Genomic DNA, 5795 nt, shown 5'->3' on the forward strand with positions numbered 1-5795 from the left:
CAGTGTGATTTGCTGCCTTCCTCCCCATCACCTATATCTGGCATTTCTCCCCATGCTATCTCTCCCCAACTCCCCACCCCCTGCTGTCCCTCCCCTATTTCCCCCCAACAGACCCCAGTGTGTAGTGCTCCCCTCCCTGTGTCCATGTGTTCTCATTGTTCAACACCTGCCTATGAGTGAGAACATGTGGTGTTTGATTTTCTGCTCTTGAATCACAAGCATTTCTATACACCAATAACAGACTAACAGAGAGCCAAATGATGAGCGTACACCCATTCACAATTGCTACAAAGAGAATAAAATACCTAGGAATACAACTAACAAAGGATGTAAAGAACCTCTTCAAGGAGAACTACAAACCACTGATCAAGGAAATAAGAGGGGACACAAACAGATGGAGAAACATTCCATGCTCATGGTTAAGTAGAATCAATATCATGAAAATGGCCATAGTGCACAAAGTAATTTTTAGATTCAATGCTATCCCCATCAAGCCACCAATGACCTTCTTTACAGAACTGGAAAAAACCACATTTAACTTCACATGGAACCAAAAGAGAGCCCACATAGCCAAGACAATTCTAAGCAAAAAGAACAAAGCCAGAGGCATCACGCTACCTGATTTCAAACAATACTACAAGGCTACAGTAATGAAAACACATGGTACTGGTACCAAAACAGAGAGCTAGAACAACGGAACAGAGCAGAGGCCTCAGAGGCAATGCCACACATCTACAACCATCTGATCTTTGACAAACCTCACAAAAACAAGCAATGGGGAAAGGATTCCTTGTTTAATAAATGGTGTTGGGAAAACTGGCTAGCCATGTGCAGAAAGCAGAAACTGAACCCCTTCCTGAAACCTTACACTAAAATTAACTCCAGATGGATTAAAGACTTAAACATAAGACCTAACACCATTAAAACCCTAGAAGAAAACCTAGGCAAAACCATTTAGGACATAGGCAAAGCAACGACTTCATGACTAAAACACCGAAAGCATTGGCAACAAAAGCCAAAATAGACAAGTGGGACCTAAGTAAACTCCACAACTTATGTAGAGCAAAAGAAACAATCATTAGCATGAACTGGAAACCAAAAGAATGGGAAAAATTTTTTGCAATCTACCCATCTGACAAAGGGCTGATATCCAGAATCTACAAAGAACTAAAGAGATTTACAAGAAACAAACAAACCAATCCATCCAAAAGTGGGCAAAGGATATGAACAGACACTTTTCAAAAGAAGACATATATGAGGCCCACAAACATGTGAAAAAATGCTCATGATCACTGATTATTAGAGAAATTCAAATCAAAACCACATTGAGATACCACCCCTCATGTCAGTTAGACTGGCGATCATCAAAAAATCTGGAGATAACAGATGCTGGAGAGGATGTGGAGAAATAGGAACACTTTTACACTGTTGGTGGGAGTGTAAACTAGTTCAGCCATTGTGGAAGACAGTGTGGCGCTTCCTCAAGGACCTAGAAATAGAAATTCCATTTGACTCAGCAATCCCATTACTGGCTATATACCCAAAGGATTATAAATCTTTCTGTTATAAAGACACATGCACAAGTATACTCAAAGCAGCACTGTTTACAATAGCAAGGACCTGGAACCAACCCAAACGCCCACTGATGACAGACTGGACAAGGAAAATGTGGCACGTATATACCATGGAATACTATGCAGCCATGAAAAATGAGTTTGTGTCCTTTGTAGGGACGTTGGATGAACCTGGAAACCATCATTCTCAGTCAACTGACACAAGAACAGAAAATCAAATGCCGCATGTTCTCACTCATAGGTGTGTGTTGAACAATGAGAACACATGGACACAGGGAGGGGACTTTCACACCCTGGAATCTGTTGTGGGGGGTCAAGGGAGGGACAGTTGGGGGGTGGGGTGGTCGGGGAGGGATAACATGGGGAGAAATGCCAGATGTAGGTGACGTGGGGATGGGGGCAGCAAACTACATTGCCATGTGTGTACCTATGCAACAATCTGGCATGATCTGCACATGTACCCCAGAACCTAAAGTACAAGAAAAAAAAGAAGAAAAAGCTCAGGGCTGGGCATGGTGGCTCTGTAATCCCAGCACTTTGGGAGGCTTAGGTGGGAAGATCACATGAGACCAGCCTGGGCAACTTAGAAAGACCCCATCTCTACAAAAAATAAAAATAAAAAAATTAGAAGGGAAAAGCTCAGTCTAGTGAGGGAATGACAGCACAATGTGAAAGTAAAGGAGATAATTCAAACGTGATTAAACAGAAGTATAAAGGAAGTGATACCTATTCGGCATAAGATTTTACTAACTAAAAATGGAATTCTTGCTATACCCCACATCCACTTCATACTTCATTCCACTAAAAAGCCCCCCGTTCTAGAATACCATTTTTACACCAGATTTACAGATAAGTTACAAAGTGAGTACAGAGATCCTCCAGGTACTCTCATCCCACTATCCCTAATGTTAATATCCTGCATAACCATGGCAATTTGTCAAGACTAAACATTTAACATTGGTACACTATTAAACTATCGACTTTATTTGGATTTCACCAGTTTTTCCACTAACGTCCTTTTCTTTTTTCAAGGATACAATCCAGGTTTCCACAATGAATTTGGTTAGCATGTTTTCTTAGTTTCCTTAATCTGTGATGGTCTGTGATGGTCTTTAATTGTTTTTTTGTTTTGTTTTGTTTTGTTTTGTTTTGTTTTGTTTTGTTTTGTTTCCCCGAGCTAGCTGAGATTTTATTTTAGACCAAAAAAAAAAAAAAAAAAGCAATTAAATTGTTTTGCAGCTGGAGGCATGGGCAAGGGGGTGTCCCCAGGCAGTAAACTCCCCGCGGGTGGGCTGAGGGCGAGGGCTGAGCGTCGGGTGGGTCTCCTGTTCCCTGTGCTCTCCTGCACAGCGGCCTCCCTCCTGGGTTCTGGGGCAGCCTCAGGAGGGGGAGGCTGGGAGGGGCTGCCGCAGCTGTTCACTTGGGCAGGACGTCAGAGGACTCGGACACCAGCCTCCCACCGCGGGTCTCAATCTTCTTCACAGCCACAGCCTTGGTGGAGCTGGTGCAGCTGACGAAGCTGGAGTCCCCGCCAGAGCCAAAGCTGGAGCCCAGGCCGTAGCTGAGGCCGGGGCTTGTGAGGCCCCCATAAGCAGAGCGCAGACCACCTGCATAGCCGCTGGTGGTCTTCGTGTGGATGCTCATGTTCTGCATCCCGGACTCCAGCCGGCTCTCCTCGCCCTCCAGGAGCCTGCGGTAGGTGGCGATCTCGATGTCCAGGGCCAGTCTGACGTTCATCAGCTCCTGGTAGTTAGGCAGCTGGCGTGCCATGTCCTGCTTGGCCCGCTGCAGGGCGGCCTCCAGCTGCTGCTGCTTGGCACGAGCATCCCTGAGCACCTGCTCCCCGCGATGCCCAGCGTCTAAACCGGTGGCCTCCAGGGAAGCCCTCTGGCCTTTGAGGCCCGCGATCTCAGCCTGGAGCCGGCTGATGTTCCGGTTCATCTCAGAGATCGCAGTCTTCGGACGCCGCAGGCCATCCCCGTGCTTCCCAGCCAGCGTCTGCAGCTCCTCGTACTTGGTCTGGTATACGCTCTCCGCCTCAGCCCGGCTGCGGTTGGCGATCTCCTGGCACTGCGCCTTGACCTCAGCGGTGATGCTGCCCACGTCCAGGGAGCGGCTGTTGTCCATGGACAGCACCGCAGACGTGTCTGAGATCTGGGACTGCAGCTCCTGCATCTCCTCTTCATACAGTTGCCCGAGGAAGTGGATCTCGTCAGTCAGTCCTTCCAGGCGAGACTCCAGCTCTTCCTTGTTCATGTCAGCTTCATCCACATCCTTCTTGATGAGGACAGATTCATTCTCCATCTCTGTTCGCTTATTGATCTCTTCCTCATACTCCTTCTTGAAGTCCTCCACCAGCCCCTGCATGTTGCCAAGCTCCGCCTCCAGCTTCAGCTTCTCCCGGCCCAGATTCTCCAGCTGCCGACCCAGGTTGTTGATGTAGCTCTCAAACATGTTGTCCATGTTGCTCCTAGCCGTTTTCTGCTGCTGCAGGAGGCTCCACTTGGTCTCCAGCATCTTGTTCTGCTGCTCCAGGAACCACACCTTGTCGATGAAGGAAGCAAACTTGTTGTTGAGGGTCTTGATCTGCTCCTTCTCCTGGGTACACACGGCCTGGATGTTGGGGTCCACGTCCAGCTTAATGCGGTTCAGCAGGTTCTGGTTGATGGTGACTGTGGTGAGGCCTCCCATGCCTATGCCGCTGGCCCCAGCATAGCCTGCACCCAGGCCACCGCGGAAGCCAGAGCTGCTTACTCGGGAGAAGCTCAAGGAGCTTGAGCAGGCACGGGGCCCATTCGTGAAGGAGCGGCTGCTGAAGGCCTGGGGGCCAGAGGTGGACACCCTGTAGGACTTCTGGGTCATCCTGATGGACATGGTGGGGGCAGGAGTGGAGGCAGGCGGGCTGAACCAGAGAGAGATTCCAGAAGGGGCGGAGAAGCTGCTTCTTTCTTTAATTGTTTTTCATAGCCTTGACATACTGGTCAGGAATTTCGTGGAATATCTCCCAATTTGGGCCTTTCTAATGTTTTCTCATGATCAGACTGGGTTTTGGGAATTAATAATACAGAAATGAAGTGCCCTTCTTATCTTGTTATAGCGTATATATAGAGGGTATGTGATATCCATATGACTTGTCCTTGATGATGCTAATCTTAATCACTTGGGTAAGGTGGTAGTTGTGACATTTCTCCATTGCAAAATTTGTTTCCCTTTGCATACTCTAGTCTTTGGAATCAAGCTACTAAGTCTAGACAACACTGAAAAGAAAGGGAATCAAGCCTGTGATCCAGGAGAGGGAAGTATCCGCATATTCATTCTTGAGACGGGAGTATCCACATATATCATTTGGAATTCTTCTGCAGAAAGATATGTCTGTTCTCTCCCCTCCCTCTCTCCCTGCCTCCCTTCCTCCTTCCTTCCTTCTTCCCCCGCTCCCCTTGTTGTCTTTCTTCAATTACTTATTTATATTAGAGTGGACCTATAGATATTTTCTTCTTTCCTTGAGGTGTGAGGCTATGCCGTTTTTAACGTAAAGTTCACAGATACATGCTTAAGGTTATATACCACATTAAGAGCAGTCTTATAATCTTTCTTGACAGTAAACTTCCATGGAAAGGAATGTGCTCTATTTCGCTCATCATCAAAGTTAGGTCAAATGTCACCTTCTAGATGCCTACATCAACCAGTTCTCTAAATCAGCACCCCCTCTCACCACTGCTGCCAGTCACTCTCCAGTTATTCTATTTTTATTTTCTTTCTAACACATGCTGCTTGGTAGTCATTTTATAGACTTATTTATATATTTAATATTTGTCTTTTCCCATTGGAATAGCAGCTTCCCAAGATCAGCAGCCTTGTGTTTCTTGTTCATTTCTGTATCCTCAATGTCACAAACAGGGCCAGGCACACTGACAGTACACAGTAAATGCGTACTGAGTAAATTAATAAATCTTCATATTTCTCACTATGCCCAGTGACTGGCCTTAGAGTTATCAATAACTACTACTGAGTGGAATCTGGAACTCTCCCGGGACATGCTAAATATGGTTAAAATACATTTTTATTTGTAAAATTCTGATTGATAAAACTAATTTTCACAACATTGATATTAAAAATCAAAATAACCAACATCTGACTATGTCCTTGCTGTCAGCCAGCAGATTCCACTTCCTGATTGTACGATATCCCTGTTTACACTGGAAATTCAAGTCAGTGTTCGCT

At 46.1% G+C, this 5795-nt stretch overlaps 1 pseudogene; it reads right to left on the bottom strand.

Moving 5' to 3' along the window:
* Positions 1-2835: 2835 nt before the first annotated feature.
* On the bottom strand, positions 2836-4448 carry LOC101035142 (keratin, type II cytoskeletal 8 pseudogene; annotated as a pseudogene).
* Positions 4449-5795: the final 1347 nt, after the last annotated feature.

The sequence above is a fragment of the Saimiri boliviensis genome, chromosome 4 (genome assembly GCF_048565385.1).
Source record: "Saimiri boliviensis isolate mSaiBol1 chromosome 4, mSaiBol1.pri, whole genome shotgun sequence".
Lineage (NCBI taxonomy): Eukaryota > Metazoa > Chordata > Mammalia > Primates > Cebidae > Saimiri > Saimiri boliviensis.